This window comes from Schistocerca americana, chromosome 1, assembly GCF_021461395.2.
Source record: "Schistocerca americana isolate TAMUIC-IGC-003095 chromosome 1, iqSchAmer2.1, whole genome shotgun sequence".
Lineage (NCBI taxonomy): Eukaryota > Metazoa > Arthropoda > Insecta > Orthoptera > Acrididae > Schistocerca > Schistocerca americana.
In genome coordinates this window covers 724,730,713-724,758,493 of record NC_060119.1, presented here as the reverse complement: position 1 = coordinate 724,758,493, position 27,781 = coordinate 724,730,713, and the positions used below count along the sequence as shown (strand labels likewise).

Here is a 27,781-nt window from a genome sequence, read left to right as displayed (position 1 = left end):
GTGTTGTTACTGCACGGTAGTTTGGACGGCTGAGTCTTTGGCTCCTCCGTCGTGCCATATCGTCTTTTACCGCCATTCATGTTAGCAGCACGTCCGTGCGCCGTGCGACGGAATCGGGAGGACGGTTCAAGTGCTCTCCGACTACCCAAGATAGGATTTCTGTGTTTTCTCCAAACAACCCAAAACCATAGTTGCAAACAAGATGATTTATACTTCTGAACTTGGGTTACGTTTCCTATGTCTTCTATGTCGCCGGGAGTAAAACACTAATCTTCCATTTTCTTGTTTCATATGTCTATGTATAGCATCTGAATCAAGACCGTCATTGTCGATAAAGAATTAGATGTATCACACATGGTGTTCTGATGTAATCGAATTTCCTTTCTTTGACACACGCAGACTGCTGTGCTGTTTCTGTACATCAACATGTTGATTATACAGAATACATTCCGATAAGATGTCAGCGTTTTGTTTCATTACTTGTTGCTCTATGTATGACGTAACTTCCTGTATCTTACTTTTACATTTATCGGACTACTCCGTGTACACAGTGAGTAATGCCACGTAATCCGCAGACCCACAATGATAATACTTGCTCACCTCTTATCACGTAATCCATACCTTCCTTAAGATATGTTCAAAGGAACGTCTCATGAGACAAATGAAAGTTCGGTAGAGCTCGTGCATTACTATGCTGTTTACGTTGTAATTAGAAACTTTCTGTGGTCGTTGCAGTGAATATCAAATCAATGACGACTCTATATGAAATTGTAGTAAGCTGCTTTCGATAAATTCAGTAGACCGAAAAGGGGAAATTCTCTTTGAAACGCTCAGAATATGGATCTTTCCAGACATATAGGACTTCTTCTTGAAGGACATATTATTTTTACGCAGCCTTCATAAAAGTAAAGTCATTTGCATATAGACACACACACACACACACACACACACACACACACACACACACACACACACACACACAGGTACACTCACACCTACACACACTGACACAAAAGAACACACACGAAAGACAATAAGCGACATAGTGGAAGCAATCCCTCCTATGAACCCTTGTTTTCCGTATTTCTTTTCAATTTTACCCGAATTATATGATCACTTCAATTACTCCCGGTTTTGCACTCCCCCTCCCCCTCCCAATAAATTTGATATTTCTAGAGCATAAATGAAGTTAAGTTATATATACAGTAGAATGTACTCTAAAATCTTTTTGTAGCCTGCAATTTAACATTCCTTTCGAATCATATGTCATACTATCATATGAAATTGACAGATGTGCTCTTTGGAATTTCGCTGACAACGTGAAATTAGTTTGGCCCTAACTTTACCTCAGAGTGTAGCAATAGTTCGATAAATTAATTATAAACGTAAATTACAACTGCCAACAGAAAACACGTACACACACACACACTATATCAATCCATTAGTGAACTTATGTGCCACCCGATCAGATCAGAACATCTGTAGAAAGGCTGTAACAGTAAAAATACGTATCACCATTTCACGTCCAGTGAATTAATAAAGAATTATTTGATTAACTCGTACGAACTGGAAACTAAGTACGTTCCAGTCAGAATTCAGAAATCGAATGTTGTCATCTAGCACTGTATTAAAGATCCCGAAAGAAAGGGAGTTTCGAAGTTAACATACTAGTTTGGGAGCTAATGAGACAGGGCGGTTAATTGCTTTTTAATGCCAACAGAAAATGTCAGCCTGGCTGCATGGAAACGCGGAAGATTCAGTGAAGGAGGAGGAAATAAGCAGACTCCGGAAACTGCGCTATAGCTGGCAGGAAACCGATAAACTTATCTCGTCGCTAGAGGTACGTCATTGGCTGGTTCATGAGCCATTTTAATCAACTGCCACTCTCTGTGCGGATCATCTTTCTGCATTGTCTTACCTATATTTTAGCTCTCTTAGCACGTTACATGTCTTCTTCTATTCACAGCTGAGGTAGACGAATTGCAGCTACTTTTTCAACTCCATAAAGTTGCAGATAACATATTTCACACAGTACAAGCAACATGCTGTGTGGGGGTATTCAGTGAAAAAGAGAGTTACCACTGTCTGACTTCCTACCTACTCGCATTTCAATGTATGCATTTAATATTAACATGGGAAATAAACTAAAACGTTCAATAAAAGTAAATTCCATCACCAGAACATAATTTTTTCACTAAATTTCTTAGAATGATTTATTGTAATTTTTTGACTTCAGTAGAGAGTAAAAACAAATCCGGAATAAAAAATAATCTTCAAATGTGTGTAAAATCTTATGGGACTTAACTGCTAAGGTCATCAGTCCCTAAGCTTACTCACTACTTAACCTAAATTATCCTAAGGACAAACACACACACCCATGCTCGAGGGAGGACTCGAACCTCCGCCGGGACCAAATCCGGAATAATTTGATTTCTTCTGTACTGACTACAATGAAAAACTGGAAACTTTTCAATTTTCGCCCATTGTACTAGCGATATCTCCAGTTCGCCCACAAAACTATCAATCGATCAGTACTATGTATTTTCCAGAAAAAATCTCAAGGAGACACAGAAAAAGATTTGCTGTCGGTAGGTATAAACAACCCGCAAGTGCTATGAAGATTCTTTGGGAACTCAAATGGGAATTCCTAGGGATGGGGGGCGGGGGCGGGGGGGCGGGGGAAGGCGAAGTTCTTTTCGAGGAACACTAGAACACTATTGAGAAAATCTAGAGGACCGGCATTTGAAAAAAAATTGGCTCTGAGCACTATGGGACTCAACATCTGAGGTCATCAGTCCCCTAGAACTTAGAACTACTTAAACCTAACTAACCTAAGGACATCACACACATCCATGCCCGAGGCAGGATTCGAACCTGCGGCCGTAGCGGTCGCGCGGTTCCGGACTGAAGCGCCTAGAACCGCTAGGCCACCGTGGCCGGCCCGGCATTTGAAGCTGACTGCAGAACGATCTTACTGCCACCAACATACATTTCGCGTAAGGACCACGTAGATGAGAAACGAGAAATTATGGCTCATACGGAGGCATATAGACTGTCGTTTTTCCCTCTCTCTATCTGCGAGTGTAACTTAAAAGGAAGTGACTAGTAGCGGCTCAAGGTACCCTTCGCTACGCACCGCACGGTGGCTTCTGGAGTATGAATGTGGAGTAATCACAGGTGGATCCTCGGAAGATTGGTGGTCCATGTCACTCCGTGCGAACGGTATTAGATGTAATGCAATACGGATTATCCCTTTGGACTATTGTGTTGTACCGAAGGAGGTGGCACACGGTTTTGATAGTGAGCATGCATTCGGGAATCGTCTTGCTACTTAAATTTAGATTTCTCGACGTTTCCTTAACCGCTTGAGACAAATGCCGGGATGGTTTCTTTAAACGGATGCTGCCGATTTATATCCCCATCCTTGACCACTCTGAATTAGTGCTGCGTCTCTAATGACCTCGTCATCGACGGGACGTTAAACTTTAATCTTCCTTCCTTCTTATTTCGTGGTGAGCAGCTCAGTGTACACGGATTCAGCACTGTAATCTTATTCTTGGTAATATATAAGTGGTTTTTAGTGGAACATCCGTTTTTTTTTTTTCTTTCGAGTGTCTACCAAATTATATGTTTCACTATTCCTATTTCTCCAGTGAGTCTAGTATATCAAAGTCTGTGCACTGTTCTTTTTGTTCATTCGATATTCTATGTTAGCCAAACCTGATATGAGCTCATACACTTGGGGGTACTCTGATATATCGGCTATAAGCACCTCGACTACCAGATCAGACTCACTCTAACAATGAACAAAAATATGCCACCGTAGTGAGAGTGAATGGGCTCGAAGGCCCATCCGGCCACTTACTTTAGCCCTCCACGGTTCTACATACAGCTTAAGGCGAACACCGTGTTGATTCATCGAACAAAGCTACGGGAGATTTCACTCGCAACCTGCTGTGTAGATGAGCTTCTGTATTTCCCTTAATGAGGCGCGTATCAATTGGGCTCTCCTACCTACTTCTCATTCGAAATTTGTCATTCGATTGACTAAAGACAGAACGAATGTGGCTGTTTCAATTCTCATTCTCACTGTTACACAACTGGCTGCTTTTATAACCATTGTCTCCATTTGCCAGCCGCAGCTGAACACCACAGGGATTTTATAATGTCTGTATTACAATTAGTGGCAACCGCCAACTCATTAATATTCATATCATACAATGAAGGCTTTCACGACCGGATGTTTCAGCTGCCGAGAATTCTTCCGGGTTGTATGGCCGTGGTCCATGGAACTCTTCGATCCCTATACACAACACTATCAACTACAGAAAGCACGCTGACATACTTGGAACCACTCCAACAAAAGAAGCACAACCATCAACGCAAAATTAAGGCCTTATAATACAGTAGTCCTAAAAGACACTTGTACAAAGCCTTAGAAACAACAGTAATCAAGGAAAGACTGAAAATTAAAAAGAAAAACGATACAGGAAAATACTGAGAAAGATCTATGGGCTGTTTCAGAAAGTGGGGATCTGGATAAAGAGACCGACAGAAGATCTATATGAACAGAAAAGAGACAATCACAAAGGAAAAAGAAGGGTTAAATTCTACCGACACATACGTAGGATGAACGAAGACAGACTGACCAAGAAGATTTTTAAGGTAGTGGCGACTAATACAGTGAAAACCACTTAGGCAAAGGAAACCTAGGAAGATCTCAGGAGACTAAACTTCTCCACAGAAGACATGATAGGCAGGAGAAAAATACATAGGAAAAATGAGAAAACAAAAATTTGCTTAAACGCCCAAAGCGAAAAAAGGAAAGGAGTGGAGAGAAGAGTGGAAGAAGAAACCGTATTTATGTGAGAGGTTTTAGGGAGGAAAGAAGGAGGCAGGAAAAAGACCGTGAAAGCTGACTGTGTTTTGGCGCTCGCCTTAAGGGGAAATTACCGATAGTAGTAGTAGTAGTAGTAATAATAATAATAATAATAATTAACAAGACAGACACAAATTCGGCGCTACAACACAGTCATAAAACCATCAGTCTTCTACGAAAGCGAAACAGTGACAGTTAACAGAAAACACGAACTTGAAGAAATCAAGAATGAAAAGAGAAGGATCATTAGGAAAATTTTGAGGAGCGAAACATGTCCAACACGGTTACAGGCTATAATCAATTAAAACAACAGAAAAGTTTTGAAGCATCAAAACTGACATTACGAAAAGGTGAACTCAATAGACTACCACAAAAGTGATTAACAAAAAGGATAATAGACTGCGTGGCATCACTTAGGAACTCAACACCTTGGCTGGACAAAGTCACAAACACAAGACCAAGCGACGTTTTACAAAGAGTCATCTTCAGATACAAAGTAAGAAATGGGAAGTTACATCAGAGCAACCAAAACAAAGGTAGTACAGACCAAACTGGTCGGAACAACGTAAACAAGCCTTCTCGGAAAGAACGGCAGCCTATTGGAATATGAAGAAGAACCTAAAGTAGAGTGATTGAGCTATTTGCTTAACATCCTCCATTTATTGGGAGAATTCGCTAATAATAATAATAACCGAGCGAGGTGGCGCACTGGTTAGACACTGGACTCGCATTCGGGAGGACGACGGTTCAATCCCGCGTCCGGCCATCCTGATTTAGGTTTCCCGTGGTTTCCCTAAATCGCTCCAGGCAAATGCCGGGATGGTTCCTTTCAAAGGGCACAACCGACTTCCTTCCCCGTCCTTCCCTAATCCGATGAGACCGATGACCTCGCTGTCTGGTCTCCTTCCCCGAAACAACCAACCAACCAATAATAATAACATTAATAATAATAACACGAACAATAGTTGAACTGTCATGTTTCTTCGAGTCGCCCAAGAAATCATTTATGTGTGTGCGTGTGTGTGTGTGTGTGTGTGTGTGTGTGTGTGTGTGTGTGTGTGAAAACTCTGCCTATAGGGAAATCTCTAATACACGGATACAGCCGGATAGATATTTCGTGGGCCGCGTTTTTTTCCTGGCAAGTTACTGAATCGCAAGTTTTTAACCATACTCGGAACGAATAGAACGGGTGAGTAGCGAGCAGCAGCAGTACTTGGGCAGGAATGCAGGCTGGGAGGTTGAAGGCCGCGGTTGCGCTGTAAACATGTCCCAGAGAGGGCGCACCCGCCGGCTGGAGAGCCGGTGTGTACTGACTCGCCGCCGCCGCCACATACCGATGTGTCCGCGCCTGCCTACCTGTAGAGCGTAGACAGCGCAGCGTGCGGCGACCTGGCCTACGAGTATCGCCTTCCAGCGTCTGGCGGGCTGACCGGGCAATCGGCGGCGGGCGACTGAGCCCAGGCAGGCCGTGGCGAACCCACGGCTCGCGCTTCGTCCTTGTTCCCCCCACCCAGGCTGTGGCCGAGCCTCTGGCGGAAACCGAGATGCCATCCCTCCTCCAGACCAGCGAGTGCGTGTATTTGTGTGTGTGCGTGTGCGCGCGACCGTGTGAGTGACGTCTGCAGGTGTACTTCTCCAGCTGTTTTGCGTAGCCAGTAAAGCGTGTTTGAGCATTAAGTGGCTTTGTAGGCGTGTTGTAATCAGCTGCCAGTCAAGTAACGACCTAAATATACACGCCACTTCCGTAATGGAAAAATTAGGAAGGACGATTAGGTTTTAAGAGCCCAATTGGCTGCGTGGTCATTAAATTTGGGCTACTAGACCCACTGGACAACTACATGACTGGAAAACTTCTGTGGTCTACTTCGAAGAAACTGCGTCGGTAAGTGCATGAAGTGAATCACTACACCTACTAGAAACCCAAATGAAGACGATAGGACGAAGATTTCAGTTCTGCTTCTCTCGAATACGGTTCAAAAATGGCTCAAATGGCTCTGAGCACTATGGGACTCAACTTCTAAGGTCATCAGTCCCCTAGAACTTAGAACTACTTAAACCTAACTAACCTAAGGACATCACACACATCTATGCATGAGGCAGGATTCGAACCTGCGACCGTAGCGGTCGCGCGGTTCCAGACTGTAGCACCTAGAACCGCTCGGCCACCCCGGCCGGCTCTGAAATACGGATCTCGTCTTTTAATCACTGCCAGTTTCGCTCCAACTTTTGTTTCAAATTGCCTATATCGGAAGGCTTTTATTTACGGAAAAATTTAGACAAGTTTCATTTACTGACGTCGCACACGTGGAACTGACGCAATCGTCGTCGAAGGTTGATCGTGAATATCGTCAGTATACGGAAAATACCATGTAGGACTAGCACTCCTGGAAGTGCTTGGATACCTCAGTCAGTAGAGCACTTGTCCGTGAAAGACAAACGTCGCAGATTCGAGTCCCAGACCAGCACAGCGTTTTCATCTGTCAAGAAGTTTCAATATTTACATAGCGTAATAGAAAGAGCATTGTCTGAGATCAAGTCTTGATATTGTAATGTGCGCGTGTGGCACACAATACTCATTAAAGCCTGTAGTATGGTAAGTAAGTGGGGTTTACCTTACGAGACAGGATTTTTGTATAGATATTGACCGCGTGTACCTGAATGGAGGCAAATCAGACTTACACCCACCCTGTAATAACAATGATACGTCGAGCAAGTCCGAAATGCAACTACACGTCAGGACGGACAAGAAACAACACAGAAGATGCTACCAATTTGTTAATAATACGGTCGCCAGCTTAATTAGGCACTAACTGAGTTTCTTCCCTGTACAAGTTAATGTACGTTCATGCGAAACCACACGTAATAACACTGCATAATATGGTAAATTTTAGAACCAGAAAATCTACTGAACTGATAATTTCACTTTCTGTACTAATATGGATAAACCGTAAATACATAACATTACACTATAATATTTACTACAAAACTTCGTACTGTCTATTGATCTGATCAAAATCGGGCATAGGTTACCCTAGAAATAGCACTTTCGAAACACACACACAATGTCAATTTTGATAAAGGTAAAACACTGATAAATTTTGGTTTCTATTTTGGCTTTGACTTTGCTGGTCAAATCAGTTTAGAACACTTCAGAATTCAAATGAATAAAAAGGGGGGGGGGCCTGAAACTGTTATGATCACTGTATTAAAACAATTAATTTCTGAAATCATTATGCCCTCAAGATTTCCAATATATGATTTACTACTCTTTTTGTCTTATTTCCTGCTCATTTAAGTACCATTATATCTGTCTCGAAATAATTAAGCTTCATTACTAAATCAATATCAAAATTATCTTCCAACTTTGTCAGACCTTTGTTATTCGTCTATTAGTTCATTAACAAAAAAAATTCTTTAAACATCATTCTAACATAGCTAGGTCTGCAGGTAATTATTATTAACATAAACTTTAATTCTTCATTTCGGGACACTCGGATTGCACAACATTTGGAAAGGACCCTGTCTAGGTTAGTTGTGAGGATAATTAAATGATAGGACAGTTCTGGTAAAATTTAAGTTGTTATTGAACAGTATGGAACAAAAGTAACACTGGTCCACACGAATACAGTACTAAAAGTTTCAACCTGTTTGTATCGATGTGGCGGTTGGCGGGCGGCGAGATGGCGAGGCGCAGAGCACACATACAACCACAGCAATGGCTCTTGATGTATCGGCACTTTACTTCTTCATAGCGTCGCAATACTTTCCCATTTAGTGCCTATGGAATTTTGTCATGCTGTATACGCGTCGGAACGGCATATCCGAGGGTCAATGAAACTACGTCTTCCAGGAGAGCATCCTCGATCCAGGACGTGTTGCTCAGACCAATGCCCAACTCCGACTACTACTGCTGAGCCCGTTATGCCGTGCAGCGCCCGTGTGCCCGCTCGCCTGCCATCCACCTTTTACCGCTCCCCTACAGACAGGGTATTCACCCGAGGTTTTGCATTCTACATATCCTAATACATTGCCTACGTATGGACCAGACGCACAATTACAATTTTAACATCTTACAATAGTTTCAACGTTTCTTACATTTCAATTATGTTATAATATTGCTTGAAATTTGACATAAACATTAATATTCACATCGAAAATTGTTTACAGTTTCTTTAACATAATGGCATGAAACAAAAAAGAAATGAAATCAGAACATCGATTACACTAATTTATCGAAAATCAGAAGAAAAAATTATTATATGTACAATAGTACAGCGTTGTTGTTGTTACAATATGACGTAGAATTCAAGGACACTGAGCACAGTGAATTCTACGCTGGAAGTGAATAGTTTACAACGACACCTTTGAATAACTTAACGAAACCATCGAACGTTCTCTGTGCGAAATTAGGGAACAGACAACATCCAGAAACGGTGCCAACATATCTATTCAAATATTATATACACATCAAATAAAGTTTTGCATCACATCGGTTCTGAGAGCTCCGGAACCAGTACAGAAAACTGGAATAGAGATAAACATAAACATCATTTCCGCCCTTTTTGGTTCAAATGGCTCTGAGCACTATGGGACTTAACTTCTGTGGTCATCAGTCCCCTAGAACTTAGAACTACTTAAACCTAACTAACCTAAGGACATCACACACATCCATGCCCGAGGCAGGATTCGAACCTGCGACCGTAGCAGTCACGCGGTTCCGGACTGAGCGCCTTAACCGCGAGACCACCGCGGCCGGCTCCGCCCTTTTTATTCCTCATGAAAACCACACATTGCATGTTGTACCACAATACAGCGAGACCTTCAGAGGTGGTGGTCCAGATTGCTGTATACACCGGTACTTCTAATAAGCAGTAGCACGCCCTCTTGCATTGATGCTTGGCTGTATTCGTCGTGGCTTACTATCCACAAGCACATCAAGGCACTGTCGGTCCAGATCTTCCCGCTCCTCAACGGCGATTCGGCGTAGATCCCTCAGAGTGGTTGGTGGGTCACGTCGTCCATAAACATACCTTTTCAATCTATCTCAGCCATGTTCGATAGGGTTCATGTCTGGAGGACATGCTGGATGCTCTCGTCGAGCGATTTCGTTATCCTGAAGGAAGTCATTCACAAGATGTGCACGATGGAGACGCGAATTGTCGTCCATGAAGACGAATGCCTCGCCAATATTCTGCCGATATGGTTGCACTATTGGTCGGAGGATGGCATTCACGAATCGTACAACAGTTACGACGCCTTCCATGACCACCAGTGGCATACGTCGGCCCCACGTAATGCCACCCCAAAACAGCAGGGACCCTCCACCTTGCTACACTCGCTGTACAGTGTGTCTAAGGCCTGACCGGGTTGTCTCCAAACACGTGTCAGACGATTGTCTCGTTGAAGGCATATGCGACACTCATCGGTGAAGAGAACTTGATGCCAATCCTGAGCGGTCCATTCGGCGTGTTGTTGGGCCCATCTGTACCGCGCTGCAGGGCGTCGTGGTTGCAAAGATGGACCTCGCCATGGACATGGGAAGTGAAGTTGTGCATCATGCAGCCTATTGCGCACAGTTTGAGTCGTAGCACGACGTCCTGTGGCTGCACGAAAAACATTATTCAACACGGTGGCGTAGCTGTCAGGGTTCCTCCGAGCCATAATCCGTAGGTAGCGGTCATACACTGCAGTAGTAGCCCTTGGGAGGTCTGAGCAAGGCATGTCATCGACAGTTCCTGACTCTCTCTGTATCTCCTCCATGTCCGGACAACATCATGGCTGAACTACAGACAACACATGCCGTGTGCCTCCTTCCTGAAGGAATGACTGGAACTGGTCGGCTGTCGGACCCCCTCCGTCTAATAGGCGCTGCTCATGCATGGTTATTTGCATCTTTGGGTGGGTTTAGTGACATCTCTGAACATTCTAAGGGACTGTATCTGTGATACAATATCCGCAGTCAACGTCTGTCTTCAGGAGTTCTGGGAACCGCTACGACGCAATACTTTTTTTGATGCGTGTATTATATAAAATTTCTTACCCAATGAATACGCTGGAGAATAGTATTGTGTAATCTTCATGAGCAAAATTGGCAGCGGTGAAAATGCAAACGGCGGAGCCGTGGTCCAGGATCATGACCAATTTAACTCATCCTATTGTCAAATTTTCGAAATTTATTCCGCGCTGATCGACATATCTTTATCATTTCTGATAGTTATAACAATGAAATTCAATCAGAATTAGTATTATTTACTGGTATCCACTATTTAAACTGCGAATTCGTTGGTCAATGCACGTACGTGATCTAGTAACAACAATGTTTTTGTACCTGCTACTGATATTTATGAAACAGACAGAACCTACGTGTTTGCTTTTGCAAGTACTACTTGAATAACTCCTCATCTGAAAATCAGTTACGTTGTGTTATCCACACTTTGCTTAGAAGCATGGTGGATAAAAATACGGTTGAAACTTCCTGGAAGATTGAAACTGTGTGCCGGACCGAGACTTGAACTCGGGACCTTTGCCTTTCGAGGGCAAGTGCTCTACCATCTGAGCTACCCAAGCACAACTCAGACCCCGTCCGTCGTGCTTGGGTAGCTCAGGTGGCAGAGCACTTGCCAGCGAAAGGCAAAGGTCCCGATTTCAAGTCTCGGTTCGGCACACAGTTTTAATCTGGCAGGAAGTTTCATATCAGCGCACACTCCGCTGCAGAGTGAAAATCTTATTCTGAAAGCCGGCTGGTGTGGCCGAACGGTTCTAGGCGCTTCAGTTTGGAACCGCGCGGCCGCTACGACCGCAGGTTCGAATCCTGCCTCGGGCATGGATGTGTGTGATGTCCTTAGGTTAGTTAGTAGTTCTAAGTTCTAGGGGACTGATGACCTCAGATGTAAAGTCCCATAGCGCTCAGAGCCATCATCTTATTCTGAAAAATACGGTTCTCGCATGAGGGTACCGGATATAGCGTTCCATAAGAGGGTGCCTGTCCCGTCTCTAATGACTTCGATGTCGACGGGACGTTAAACCCTAGTCTTCCTTCCTTCCTACCTATATGGCACCAAATGCGGTTTACCCACACGTCACCTGTAGCAGACACGCTACAGGCCCCTCGCTGTCGGGGATCCCACAGACTCACTGCCTACTTTAGTGCGGTAAAATTAATTGTTACAAATTGTGAATTGAAGCTGGTAATGCTGTGTAGGATTATGTGTGCTCTGAATTAAATTAAACGTCCAGTGGAATTGTTGGCGGGAAAATACCACTGGTTGGATTAGCCCGCGCAAATTGGCCCCTTTCCTTGCGGATATGCGAGAGGTGTGTCGTATATGGATTTGTGGAGTCTAGGTGAGTATAACACGTTCGTGATAGTGTAGTGTATTGTTGTGTTGCATGATGGTGATGAGAAAAGGGAGAGGGTGAAGCCCCGTGCCGTCACGTAGCATACTCTCTCGAAGAGCACCAAGGAGGCCGCCGAACTTAATATCACCATCGGACGGCTGGATGACCATCATCAGTGACACATGCCCTCACTTCATGAGACACTGCGCAGAGGTTTGGAACTTAATCCGGGATATTGGCGCAACGAGTGGTGACCAGGTACTGTACGCCACGACCTCTCCTCCACTTACCGGCCGGGTACTGACAATGAAAATTTCATACACCATCGGGGAACCAGCCGCCTTTCCTCCGAATTGTGCGTCACCACACTGCACAGCATGCGCTAGCGACCTTGTCTACAGAAGCTTTGCTGGTACTTCTACTTTATTACACCACATTTTACGTATTAGAAATTGGAGAAATAGCTTTATTTGCATACGATGGAGCTGCATCCCAATACACAGCTGTTATAAATGATTCATTTGTTTTCAAAGCTCTACATCTTCAAAAGCATAACATGTACCAATATGACTGATGCATGAAGAGAACCATAAACTCACCGAGTTTGTATTGCGCGTACCACTTGACGTTAGGAGTACAGTGCCTTGACAAAATGATGACAAAGTAAGAAAATAGTTTTTTGTGTTGGAATATGTGAGAAATTTATTTGTTACAGCAGTGCAGCGTGCATTCACAAGACATTATGGAAAAGAAACGCCATGTAAACAGAGCATTCTGCATACTTTCAGCAACTTCTGTTAACCACTATATGAAAAACCAGTCCAAGATGCAAAAATTTTATTTTTCCAAAATTAAATTTTCATTCTGCAGCGGAGTGTGGGCTGATATGAAAGTTGCTGTCAGACTGAAAGTGTGTGCTGATCCTAGAATCGAACTCGGCAACTTTCCTTTCCAGGAAGTTTGATTTTATTTTTCATTCCGTGACTAGTTTCGGGCCGAACCCATTTTCAAATCAACATAACAAAGTCAAAATGGCATTTATGAAGATGTGAACAAAATGTGTAATGTACAGTCACATTTCAGACAGATAACTGTGCTGGTATCGATAGTTTGGGGACAATGGTTGTCTCTCTAATCAGAGTGGTACTGGTCAGCCAAGTGTGGCAGGTGCTACCGTGAAGAGAGTGAGGGAAAGTTTAGTACACAGTCCAAAATATCAACGGCCCGCGCAAGCCACGAATTTTGAATATCACAGCGAACTGTGTGGAAAACATTGCAATGGCGGTTGAATTTCAAACCATACCGTCTGCAGCTCGCGCAACAAGTAAAATCAGGAGATTATGGACGGCGCCTTTAATTCTTCACCACAATGAACTCGAGGAAGATCATTTAGCCTCCAAGCTGATGAAGCACCCTTCTATTTATCTGGAAATGTTAATCGTGATAGTGCGGGGCACTAAACATCCTCATGAAATTGTCGAGCATGAACGATGTTCACCGAACCTTAATTGTAGAGTGTTGTACAAGGGAGAGAATGTTATTATGGGCGGCCGGTATTCTCTTTCTACAACACAGATGCACATGTGAATTAATACGGTTCTTTATTTACTAGAAGCTGCTACTTAACTTGAATTGAATCCATGTTCATGGCACCAACTCATCAGTAATAGCCCTCTTGCAGACAATATCGGCAATGTTGCTATTACAAACTTTAGTCTCACTAATCCGGTCGCTATGTACTGTCGTAGCCTCGGATGCACGATATCCACTCCGAGATTGAATGACACACGCCAAACTGGGGTGTTAGAGAGGCCGTCCAGTCAGCGGCAGTGGCCTAAATACATGCTGTCGAGGCGGCGTTGGCTGCCTGTTGCTTGTCAGTGTGTCTCTGACCTCTCATGAGAGACGAGCTTCCAGCGGCTATTATCGATCTTCATGCTACATCTTTGGCAGCCGGTGTGCTGGCGACAGCTTACTCCAGCACATTCCCCGTTCCCAAAATGCCGCTCTGTTGTCATGTAGGGAGGACACCAACAACAAGGGGGCGGGCGGAGGTAGGACGCTGAACGTAGAGATGAGCCGGGATCGGGCTTGTGACGCAACAGGAGCATCCTCTGTAAAACTGCTGTCACAGCACACGTAAAGGGCTGACGGCGTGGCGTGGGGCGATCGTGACGGCGATGGCGGGTCCAGGTCCATCGGGTCGGCGGGAGGAGACCGCGGGGTCGAGGTCACATCGTCCAGCCGCTCTTCCTGGGGCGCCCTGGTGGCACCAGCGGGCGGCTACGAAGATCGCGCGGTCCCGTGAAGCCGTGAATCTGGGAGAAGAAAAGCAGCAGAATCACCAGGCAAATGACGTGCACAAATTTGGTTCTGGTGGCGGCGCTGCAAACATCGTGAACTGCAATCGAGTACATATAAGGGCCAATGCGTTTACGGATCACGCCTGTTTCCCAGCGCCCACGGTTGCCATAAACCCTGAAAAGAACAAGATCGCGCGGTGCAAAGCGATATTTGCAGACCACTGGCGGCGCCGGATCCTGCGGTGAGTGTAGCAAGTACAACAGCGTCCGGTGGCAGCGGCCGTGCAGAAGTTCCGCCAGTGATGGTCCGTCTCGTGGGTGGCAGCGATAGGAGGCGTGAAAGACTTGCAGCTCCTGTTCCCGTGTGTCGGTGGTGCGAAGCTTGACCGTCTGCTGTTTGAAAGTGAGTAGAAAGCATTCTGCTTCTCCGTTGGACTGGAGGTGAAACAGAGCACTTACTAGATGACGAAAGCCACTTCGTTCACAAAACTGTTCAAAATCACATAAGTGAACTGTGGTCTGTTGTCTGACACAAGTACATCTACATCTACATCTACATTGATACTCCGCAAGCCACCCAACGGTGTGTGGCGGAGGGCACTTTACGTGCCACTGTCATTACCTCCCTTTCCTGTTCCAGTCGCGTATGGTTCGCGGGAAGAACGACTGTCTGAAAGCCTCCGTGCGCGCTCTAATCTCTCTAATTTTACATTCGTGATCTCCTCGGGAAGTATAAGTAGGGGGAAGCAATATATTCGATACCTCATCCAGAAACGCACCCTCTCGAAACCTGGCGAGCAAGCTACACCGCGATGCAGAGCGCCTCTCTTGCAGAGTCTGCCACTTGAGTTTATTAAACATCTCCGTAACGCTATCACGGTTACCAAATAACCCAGTGACGAAACGCGCCGCTCTTCTTTGGATCTTCTCTATCTCCTCCGTCAACCCGACCTGGTACGGATCCCACACTGATGAGCAACACTCAAGTATAGGTCGAACGAGTGTTTTGTAAGCCACCTCCTTTGCTGATGGACTACATTTTCTAAGCACTCTCCCAATGAATCTCAACCTGGTACCCGCCTTACCAACAATTAGTTTTATATGATCATTCCACTTCAAATCGTTCCGTACGCATACTCCCAGATATTTTACAGAAGTAACTGCTACCAGTGTTTGTTCCGCTATCATATAATCATACAATAAAGGATCCTTCTTTCTATGTATTCGCAATATATTACATTTGTCTATGTTAAGGGTCAGTTGCCACTCCCTGCACCAAGTGCCTATCCGCTGCAGGTCTTCCTGTATTTCGCTACAATTTTCTAATGCAGCAACTTCTCTGTATACTACAGCATCATCCGCGAAAAGCCGCATGGAACTTCCGACACTATCTACTAAGTCATTTATATATATTGTGAAAAGCGATGGTCCCATAACACTCCCCTGTGGCACGCCAGAGGTTACTTTAACGTCTGTAGACGTCTCTCCATTGATAACAACATGCTGTGTTCTGTTTGCTAAAAACTCTTCAATCCAGCCACACAGCTGGTCTGATATTCCGTAGGCTCTTACTTTGTTTATCAGGCGACAGTGCGGAACTGTATCGAACGCCTTCCGGAAGTCAAGAAAAATAGCATCTACCTGGGAGCCTGTATCTAATATTTTCTGGGTCTCATGAACAAATAAGGCGAGTTGGGTCTCACACGATCGCTGTTTCCGGAATCCATGTTGATTCCTACACAGTAGATTCTGGGTTTCCAGAAATGACATGATACGCGAGCAAAAAACATGTTCTAAAATTCTACAAGAGATCGACGTAAGAGATATAGGTCTATAGTTTTGCGCATCTGCTCGACGACCCTTCTTGAAGACTGGGACTATCTGTGCTCTTTTCCAATCATTTGGAACCCTCCGTTCCTCTAGAGACTTGCGGTACACGGCTGTTAGAAGGGGGGCAAGTTCTTTCGCGTACTCTGTGTAGAATCCAATTGGTATCCCGTCAGGTCCAGTGGACTTTCCTCTATTGAGTGATTCCAGTTGCTTTTCTATTCCTTGGACACTTATTTCGATGTCAGCCATTTTTCCGTTTGTGCGAGGATTTAGAGAAGGAACTGCAGTGCGGTCTTCCTCTGTGAAACAGCTTTGGAAAAAGGTGTTTAGTATTTCAACTTTACGCGTGTCATCCTCTGTTTCAATGCCATCATCATCCCGTAGTGTCTGGATATGCTGTTTCGAGCCACTTACTGATTTAACGTAAGACCAGAACTTCCTAGGATTTTCTGTCAAGTCGGTACATAGAATTTTACTTTCGAATTCAATGAACGCTTCACGCATAGCCCTCCTTACGCTAACTTTGACATCGTTTAGCTTCAGTTTGTCTGAGAGGTTTTGGCTGCGTTTAAACTTGGAGTGGAGCTCTCTTTGCTTTCGCAGTAGTTTCCTAACTTTCTTGTTGTACCACGGTGGGTTTTTCCCGTCCCTCACAGTTTTACTCGGCACGTACCTGTCTAAAACGCATTTTACGATTGCCTTGAACTTTTTCCATAAACACTCAACATTGTCAGTGTCGGAACAGAAATTTTCGTTTTGATCTGTTAGGTAGTCTGAAATCTGCCTTCTATTACTCTTGCTAAACAGATAAACCTTCCTCCCTTTTTTATATTCCTATTAACTTCCATATTCAGGGATGCTGCAACGGCCTTATGATCACTGATTCCCTGTTCTGTACATACAGATTCGAAAAGTTCGGGTCTGTTTGTTATCAGTAGGTCCAAGATGTTATCTCCACGAGTCGGTTCTCTGTTTAATTGCTCGAGGTAATTTTCGGATAGTGCACTCAGTATAATGTCACTCGATGCTCTGTCCCTACCACCCGTCCTAAACATCTGAGTGTCCCAGTCTATATCTGGTAAATTGAAATCTCCACCTAAGACTATAACATGCTGAGAAAATGCAAACGTTCTATGCAAGATATGGAGGACAACATTTGAAGGGTGCAACGTGATGCTGTAAAATCCATAGGCACTATGAGCCAATGAGTGTTCCAAAATGGTATTGCAAAGTCTATGTGCACTCGTTGCCATGGCGATTGAGTCTTAGGCTAAGCTGAGAATGTCTGTGGTAGAGCGGATTGGCTTTCCGCCATGCGCGACACTGTGACGTCATCTGTACAATATGGGCGTCCATGCCCTGCCAAGTACAGAGCCGTCGCTCTAACTGTTTGTTGTTGTTGTTGTTGTTGTTGTTGTGGTCTTCAGTCCTGAGACTGGTTTGATGCAGCACTCCATGCTAATCTATCCTGTGCAAGCTTCTTCATCTCCCAGTACCTACTGCAGCCTACATCCTTCTGAATCTGCTTAGTGTATTCATCTCTTGGTCTCCCTCTACGATTTTTACCCTCCACGCTGCCCTCCAATTGGTGATCCCTTGATGCCTCAGGACATGTCCTACCAACCGATCCCTTCTTCTAGTCAAGTTGTGCCACAAACTTCTCTTCTCCCCAATCCTATTCAATACCTCCTCATTAGTTTCGTGATGTACCCACCTAATCTTCAACATTCTTCTGTAGCACCACATTTCGAAAGCTTCTATTCTCTTCTTGTCCAAACTATTTATTGTCCATGTTTCACTTCCATAGATGGCTACACTCCATACAAATACTTTCAGAAACGACTTCCTGACACTTAAATCTATAATCGATGTTACCAAATTTCTCTTCTTCAGAAACGCTTTCCTTGCTATTGCCAGTCTACATTTTATATCCTCTCTACTTCGACCATCATCAGTTATTTTGCTCCCCAAAAAGCAAAACTCCTTTACTACTTTAAGTGTCTCATTTCCTAATCTAATTCCCTCAGCATCACCCGACCTAATTCGACTACATTCCATTATCCTCGTTTTGCTTTTGTTGATGTTCATCTTATACCCTCCTTTCAAGACACTGTCCATTCCGTTCAACTGTTCTTCCAAGTCCTTTGGTGTCTCTGACAGAATTACATTGTCATCGGCGAACCTCAAAGTTCTTATTTCTTCTCCCTGGATTTTAATACCTACTCCAAATTTTTCTTTTGTTTCCTTCACTTCTTGCTCAATATACAGATTGAATAACATCGGGGACAGGCTACATCCCTGTCTCGCTCCCTTCCCAACCACTGCTTCCCCTTCATGTCCCTCGACTGTTATAACTGCTATCTGGTTTCTGTACAAATTGTAAATAGCCTTTCGCTCCCTGTATTTTACCTCTGCCACCTTCAGAATTTGAAAGAGAGTATTCCAGTCAACATTGTCAAAAGCCTTCTCCAAGTCTACAAATGCTAGAAACGTAGGTTTTCCTTTCCTTAATCTTTCTTCTAAGATAAGTCGTAGGGTCAGTATTGCCTCACGTGTTCCAACATTTCTACGGAATCCAAACTGATCTTCCCCGAGGTCGGCTTCTACCAGTTTTTGCATTCGTCTGTAAAGAATTCGCGTTAGTATTTTGCAGCCGTGACTTATTAAACTGATAGTTCGGTAATTTTCACATCTGTCAATACCTGCTTTCTTTGGGATTGGAATTATTATATTCTTCTTGAATTCTGAGGGTATTTCGCCTGTCTCGTACATCTTGCTCGCCAGATGGTAAAGTTTTGTCAAGACTGGCTCTCCCAAGGCCGTCAGTAGTTCTAATGGAATGTTATCTACTCCCGGGGCCTTGTTTCGACTCAGGTCTTTCAGTGCTCTGTCAGACTCTTCACGCAGTATCGTATCTCCCATTTCATCTTCATCTACATCCTCTTCCATTTCCATAATATTGTCCTCAAGTACATCGCCCTTGTATAGACTCTCTATATACTCCTTCCATCTTTCTGCTTTCCCCTCTTTACTTAGAACTGTGTTTCCATCTGAGCTCTTGATATTCATACAAGTGGTTCTCTTTTCTCCAAAGGTCTCTTTAATTTTCCTGCAGGCTGTATCTATCTTACCCCTAGTGAGATAAGCCTCTACATCCTTACATTTGTCCTCTAGCCATGCCTGCTTAGCCATTTTGCACTTCCTGTCGATCTCATTTTTGAGACGTTTGTGTTCCTTTTTGCCTGCTTCATTTACTGCATTTTTATATTTTCTCCTTTCATCAATTAAATTCAATGTTTCTTCTGTTACCCAAGAATTTCTAATAGCTCTTGTCTTTTTACCTACTTGATCCTCTGCTGCCTTCACTACTTCATCCCTCAGAGCTACCCATTCGTCTTCTACTGTATTTCTTTACCCCATTCCTGTCAATTGTTCCCTTATGCTGTCCCTGAAACTCTGTACAACCTCTGGTTTAGTCAGTTTATCCAGATCCCATCTCCTTAATTTCCCACCTTTTTGCAATTTCTTCAGTTTTAATCTACAGTTCATAACCAATAGATTGTGGTCGGAGTCCACATCTGCCCCTGGAAATGTCCTACAATTTAAAACCTGGTTCCTAAATCTCTGTCTTACCATTATATAATCTATCTGATACCTTTTAGTATCTCCAGGAATCTTCCATGTATTCTAACCGTTTAGTGCGAACAATTCCGCAATCTCCTTGGTGAGGCAATCGTAACACATCCTTTTGCAACACTTTGGGAATAAGCACACACGATTGTTCACTGTCATTTTACTGTTCAATGAACGAGGCCAAGAGGTGCGAATGTAATGTAACAAAATCTTGAGCTCTGGGTCTGCTTCCGTGGCCTGTGCAATTTTTCTGTAGTGCAAAGGAAAAGACTCCAGCAATTCAGAGTCCTGCACATTGATTTGGCAAGACGCGGCAGATGCATCAAATCAGAGTCTAGGCTAATCGAAAGGCGAGATAGGGCGTCTGTATTGCCATGCTTTGCCGTGCATCTGTAGACAATTTCATACTGATACTGCGAAAGCAACAATGCCCAACGTTGCAATTTTTGAGCAGTGCGTGTAGGAATAGGCTTTGAAGAATGAAACAAGGACTACAAAGGCTTGTGATCTGTCACTAAAAATAACTTGAGACCGTACAAATAGTGATGGAATTTAGCCACACCATACACAATAGTGAGAGCTTCTTTTTCAATGTGTGAATAATTGCACTGAGTCTAAATTAACCATGATTCCGTAGAAAGAAGCGTCGACTTGTAAAACTGCTTGCTTGGCAGGGTCAAAATACACTAAACGTCTGTCACTGAGCAAGGCATTTTTGAGTTTCTGAAATGGGTCCTGATAGTCTTTAGTCCATACAACCCGGGATCTGAGGGGCATTCGGTATGAACCGAATGTAGTATGTCATCTTACCGAGTGCTGACTGCAGTTAAGACACATTGCGAGGAACGGGCAGGTCACAGATTGTAAGCAAATGAGATTGGAGGGGGTGCACACCTTGACTGTTTATCACATAACCTAAGTACTGCAGTTTTGTTTGAAAAAAGTCACATTTTTCTAGACGACACTTGAGTCCTGACAACACTCGAAAAAGAGTACGCATATTGGCAAAGTGTTCCTCTGGTGTGCGACCTGAGACGACAATATCGTCAAGGTAATTTGAACAAAATGGCGCTTTTGCAGTCAGCTGTACCAAGTAACGTTGAAAAATGGCGGGTGCGGAAGCGCTACCGAAGGGCAAAAGCAAATACTTGAACAGTTCTAAGTGTGTATTTACAACAAAAACTTTCTGTGATTCTTCATCCAATCGAATTTTCAAGTAAGCATCATGCAGATCTATCTTAGAAAAGTAACGTCTTGCACCAAGCCTGTCCATGAGTTCCTCAAGGTCAGGTAACGGGTAAGTGTCAACTACTGTCTGTGGGTTGACTGTAGACTTGAAGTCAACACAAATGCGGATGCGAAAAGAAGGCTTAGGCAACAAAACGAGAGGACTTGTCCATTGACGATCTTGAATGGAAGCAATTACACCATTATCTTGCAATTCTTTCAATTCATTGGCTACTTTGTTTCTTAAAGCAATTGCACTTAGGTTGTGAATTGTTTTTCAATGCAGCGTGTGCTACAAAATTATTAGCTTTTCCCATTCCTTCTGAAAATAGTTCAGGAAATTCTTGAAACAAACTAGCTGCACTGTCTTTCCGATTAAAAGAAGTCACCAAAACTACATTGTCTTGGATGCCAAGTCCAAACCAATCAAAGGCATCTAAAGCGAATATGTTCTCACTGTCTCCTGATTTCAACATAGTACAATTCACTGTTCTACTATGATATTTGTAAGTGGCAGGCGAACTACACTGTCCAAGCACTGGAATTTCTTGTCCGCTGTACGTTCACTGCATGTGCGCGAGACTGTTTCTACCGGGAGTGGGCAAAACTGTCGTTTTTGCGCCGTTGCAAAGACACCACTTGGACATGGCCATGTTTTCCACACGTGTAATACGTTGCGTTACGTGATAAGCAATCGTGTCTTTTAAGGAGAGCAAAACATCTAAGGCAAGGCCTGTTTACATATCTACTTGGCTGTCTCCGCGGCTGTTCGCGCGCTCGTTGCTTGGAGCGGTCGCGGACAAGGGGCGACTCGACTCGACAAATCGGACCCTGGTCAACCTTATCGGCCACTACGGCACCTGAATCATATTGCTCTCAGATTTGCAATACGTGGGGAAGTGATGGATCAGAGTACTTTAAGATCTGTTCCCGTAATGTACTATCTGGGACACTGAATGTTATTGCACCGCGGAACTTTAAATCGCTGCAAAAGTTGCCACAACTACACTTAAATTTACACTCCCCAGTCGTACCCGTTAGTTCTGTGTACCACTGGCAGTACTTCTGAACCGGCTTTTTCTGCAAGGGAAAACACTTATATCTGGCTGCAGCTAATTGAACTTACTGGTCATAGTATTGAGTTAATGCAGGGATTACTTGGTCATAACTGAGTTCATAGCTGAGTTTTTGTAAACTGGGGATCCTGCGATGGAAAGGAAGTATATTAATTTTACATTAACTTGAACACGTTGAACTTGACGATGTGCTTGGCAGACATTCGAGCCATTTCTCTTCTGTGTCGTAACGGTGGTATGCTGGTCGGCGACACGTGTTGGGCTGGTTGGTTGGTCGGTTGTGCGGCCGACGCAACTTGTGTAGCTAGTAGTTGTTGTACCCTCGTCAGTAATGTTGCGATTTGTTGGCTCTGAAACTGAAAAACTTGTGTTATATCCACCACATTGGCCGTCTGCTGCTGAGGGACGGGGGCATGGGGTGGAGGGGGCGGGGTAGCGATCGTTTACACGAATACGAAGAGCAAGCAAAGCCTCTGAAAAGAGACATTTCATTAGTTCTGTAGGTTCCCTCCTAGAATACATGCAAGAACACAAGAACAAATTAGCAATTAGAAATACTTGAAAACGATCACTCCTGCAAGCAAAGACACAAGAGAAGCAAGCAAAATCTTCGGCCAAGTTGATTAACTTAGATCTCCACTGAATCATCCTGGTCGCCACTGTAGAAACCTCATCGCCGCTGTAGACTCTTGTACCGTAGGAAACAAGGGAGAGGACGTTGTTATGGGTGGCCGGTATCCACTTTCTACAACACAAATGCACACGTTGATTAATATGTTTTTTTTTTTTTCAAGAATCTGCTACAGTAGTTAACTTGAAAAGAGTGCATATTCATGGTACAAGCTCATCAGTAATCGCCCTCTTGCAGACAGTATCGGTAATCTTGCTATTACAGACTTTAGTCTCACTAATCTGGTCGCTATGTGCTGCCGTAACCTGAGATGCTCGATACCCACTCGGCGAGTGAATGACAGAAGCCAAACTGCGGTGTGAGTTAGAGAAACCCTCCGGTCAGTGGTGGCGGCCTGAATACATGCTGTCGAGAAGCGTTGGCGACGTGTTGCTTGTTGGTGTGTCTCTGGCCTCTCTCGTGACAGGCGTGCTTGATCCAGCGCCTTCTAACGATCTTCGCGCTACATCTCTTGCGACCAGTGTGCTGGCGGCAGCTTACGCCAGCACATTAATGTCTCTGTGCCGTATCAAAGACAAAGATGTATGCCCCGTGTTTATTCTATAAGAAAATTGTGTCGAGTATCTATCACCTTGATACCTTTCAGTTATGGTGTTTCCATACATGATGGCTAATTCGGAGAATTTCGTCTTCCAACAGACTGGGCACCCCCTCATTGGAGCATCAATGTTCGTCGCTAAGTAAATGACGAACTTTCGCATTGCTGGATTGGGTATAGTGGTGAAGATGTTTTGGCTCTACTGACTACTGACCTAACGCCTTATGAATTTTTATGATTGTCTTATGATTTTGGATTACGTTAAGGACCATGTTAACGTACCTCTACTAGCAAGAGCACTGGAACCACTCTGACAAAACATCAGTGTCCCATTGATGACTGTTGCCAGAATACTGCTACGGAAGGTGTGCAACGAGCTTTACTTGCACATGTGTCATGTGACAAGAGGGGTACTCATAGGATATTTGTAGAGTGCAAAATGCAAACTTGGTGAGTTTACGCTTCTATTCATGTGACAACCATCTTTGCAGATGCAATAATTGGGAAAATAAAGAGCTTTTGAAACGAATGACTCATTTATAGTAACCCTGTATTATCGACAGAGAATGTTTACTTTACACTGTCAACAGAGCCCTCCTAAAAATCATTTGTTGATATATCCTGCCGGCAACGATGTTGGCCGTTAAGCGAAGCAGTCTGGTAATCAGAATTCCTTTGAATTAAGAGATCACAGAGTGCTTCTTTTGTGATCCTGCTTTACATTCCTTTCCCAAATTTTAAGTTCTACCAGTTTGCCCCCACAATAAGTTTGTCTCCATTTTTCAATGAATTTCTATAAAATTTGGACAAGTACTTTCACAATAATGGTTTGCATTTAGATATACCAGTTTGCACATTCTCTCTCGCCGAATGTCATACTGCCAGGTTTCCAGCTTCCACGGCTACGTACAACACACATCAGGCTCCCACATGGTATATCGCGATATATTACTTTGTAGTGCGGTCCTATAGAGTGTCGCGAAATATTGTTCCATCTGCAGATACACAATAAGACTCATTTTAATTTTCGGTATCAGCAATAAACTATTTCGATACTGTCCGTATGGAAGAGCGTCGAAACGCACGGCAACAGTTATTTCCCCTTGCTGACAGTTTGAGACATTAGGGAAACCCTTCCCAGTTAGTGAAAACAAGAGTAAGATAAACCTACTCACATCGTCAGTTTCGATGTATAAGTTACTCGTCTTAAGTAGGTAGCATTCCAAAAATTTTATTTCAACGAGACCCTTATTGTTATTATAAGGCAAGCTAGTGCCCAAGTTGGAATGGAAACGTATGGGAACGACGTACTAGGGAAGGTCCTAATGGAGGGGGTTTGTCGTTGCCTTCCTCCGACCGTAATGGGGATGAATGATGATGAAGACGACACAACAACACCCAGTCATCTCGGCACAGGTGAAAAATCCCTGACCCCACCGGAAATTGAACCCGGGATCCAGTGCACGGGAAGCGAGAACGCTACCGCGAGACCACGAGCTGCGGACAGTGCGCAAGCTAGTGAAAGAAAATCGTTTTAGCCGCCAACGTCACATAAGTGGGCCTAAAACAAAACGTTTAAGAAAAATATGTGTGTATTGTTGAAAAGGGGCCCGACAGTGCTAAGTGCCCCGCACGACCTTCGCAAGCATCAATTAGACTGTTTGTTGTTCTTATAGCGTCTTTTGTCCCAGAGAATATTCAGTACTGCTGCTCCCTCGTGGTTGGTAGTTTCAAAGTATATCGGCAGTCTTACCAAAGTTCGAATGATTTTGACCAAGACCGCGTTAAAATCGAACAGATTGTATTGTATTGGGATTATTTTGGAGATAACTCTTGGAAAACTGAGATGATAACAGAAATAATAATAAACCACTGATGGAAGAACCTGGAAAATTTTGAAGATATTCTAGGCGTGGTAACAATTAATACTCAACCAGTATAACAAATACAATTGTAGAAATGAAGTTTTGGGTAATTACAACTATATCACAGACACAAAGTTACTGTTATATAAACCTACACTCAGTTTAAACTGGGGTGTCTGGGGTTGCTTGGAATGTAGGTAAAACCCAAATTCATGATTCACTAGTACATAGGTCAATAATCAGTGACACTGTAGTTATTAAATATTTGTCTGTAGTACCTCTCCATTTATCAAATCGCACCGAAAACTGGAAGTCCAAGCAACATGCTTTTTTTTCCTGGTATGGTGCCAAAGATAACGAATATTTTGAGCATCATGTAATTATAAATTATTGACAAGATGTTTGATGAAATTTTGATTCTGAGAATTTGTTCAAAATGGCTCTGAGCACTATGGGACTCAACTGCTGTGGTCATAAGTCCCCTAGAACTTAGAACTACTTAAACCTAACTAACCTAAGGACAGCACACAACACCCAGCCATCACGAGGCAGAGAAAATCCCTGACCCCGCCGGGAATCGAACCCGGGAACCCGGGCGTGGGAAGCGAGAACGCTACCGCACGACCACGAGATGCGGGCTCTGAGAATTTGTCTAACACTGTCAGTTTCAAGAGAGGATGTTCGGTTTTTTAAATTTTTGTGGTGTGTCATAGCATGTCTGCTTGAATTAATTGGCCATTGACCCTTTTTAATCTGCTAGAACCAGAAAATGACTATTAAAGTATTTGCAAATGTTTTTGAATTATTGTTCACAGCACAAATGTGGTGTCATGTGAAGAGCGGGGTACCAAAGCAAGGTTGATACCTTGCAACACAAGCACAAGAAACGATAATCCTCGGAAGCCGGATCGACGAATGAGCGACGCCGGTGTAGCCACGCCCACAAACGTTGCGCACAGGACCGCTCAGCCCGGTCCAGCATCGTCTTCTAGTCGGCCAGCTGTGTGCTCTGTGCACTAGGCAGAACACTGCGTGAAAGTTATTGTTAAATGTACTCTGAGGGAGAGACTTTACTTTGTTTGCGTCAAGTGATCCGTTAAAGTCAGATACAGGTTTAAATACTCATGATATCCCAGTGCAAATAGATTGTACGAAGTAATTCTCCTTATCTGTGTTGTAATAAAGTGCGCCACTATTTTGTAGTATCCACTCGGTTTCCTACCAGAGTAAACCAAAGAACCCTCTTTGTACCAGCAAGTGTGCTCGTATTTTTGTCCGGCACATGAACAGGTATAGTTGTTCGCTGTAATTGTGATACTAACTTTTGATATGGCCGGTTGTACTGTTTGAACTTCCACTATATTCCATATAGTTTCTACATTTACATGTTGTCGAGAACTGACAGTACGTGGCCGTCTTGAACATATTTGCTAACCAGTGAGATGTAGTGGAGCGAGTACTACTGTTGGTCCAATACTACGCCCCCACAAAGGACATTCGCCCTTCAAACGTTGCCTGCAATGAATGCGTGTTACAGGCAGTAGGGTGCGAACTAGTAGATGTTGTGCTGTCGGGTTTACAATCGGCACAACTAGCTTTAGTCACAGATGCCTTTCTGGGTTCACCTTGGAGCATCATACTGTTTTATTCCCCTGTTGGATACAACTGTAGTAAGACAGGTGGCCGTGAGTAACGGAGCAACGAACTGTCGCCGTCACAGATCTCGTCATCACCAGTGTTTTGTTCAAAGGCAGGTTTTAACGAGGTAACTCTGCATGCTGTCTTGTCTTCTGCCATCCTCTGCCTTCTGCCATCAGCTTCCCTTCATTTCGTCCGTTATCTTGTATCGCTTCTTTCCTCTGAGTCTCCTCCCACGAACTAGATTTCCAAAGCGTCTGTCAGCAGGCACATCGAATGTCCCATCCAGTTCTTCTTACTTTCTCTTACAACCTTCAGCTGTCTTCTCATCTCACCAACCCTTTCCAACATTCTTTCGTTGCTTCTGTTTTCCATCCAGCTTATCCTCTCCATTCCCCACCACATCCACATCTCAAACGGTTCTAGCCTTCTCTCGTCTCAGTGTCCGTGTTTCTGCCCTATAGAGTACCACACTCCTCAAAAAACATTTACAGAGTCTTTTCCTCAGATCTTTAGCTAGTTGGAAAGAAATAATGATAAATCAACAATAAAGCAGATAATTTATAAAATCAAACATGTTAAAAGTCCACTGTCGGTGTTGACGCGCCCGTACGAGGCGTAAAGCTTTGTGTCGCGCAGTCATCAAGGATACACGAGTGCGCCTTCGGCTCCGAAAGCCCACATCTATATTGTTTCGTTGAATGGTTCGCACGCTGACACTTGTTGATGGCCCAGCATTGAAAACTGCAGTAATTTGCGGAAG

The 27,781-nt window shown here is 43.9% G+C and overlaps 1 protein-coding gene and 1 non-coding gene across 2 annotated transcripts in view; both read right to left on the bottom strand.

The window, feature by feature from the left end:
• Positions 1-6,348, bottom strand: part of LOC124545096 (carnitine O-palmitoyltransferase 1, liver isoform-like) — a 149,532-nt gene extending 143,184 nt beyond the window's left edge. The window contains exon 1 of the mRNA XM_047123912.1: positions 6,236-6,348. The gene's annotated coding sequence lies outside the window, so the exon portion shown is untranslated. The remainder of the gene's footprint in view (positions 1-6,235) is intronic.
• A 5,024-nt stretch (positions 6,349-11,372) lies between these two features.
• Positions 11,373-11,447, bottom strand: Trnas-cga. Its single transcript has one exon. It is a non-coding gene; the product is annotated as a tRNA-Ser (tRNA).
• Positions 11,448-27,781: the final 16,334 nt, after the last annotated feature.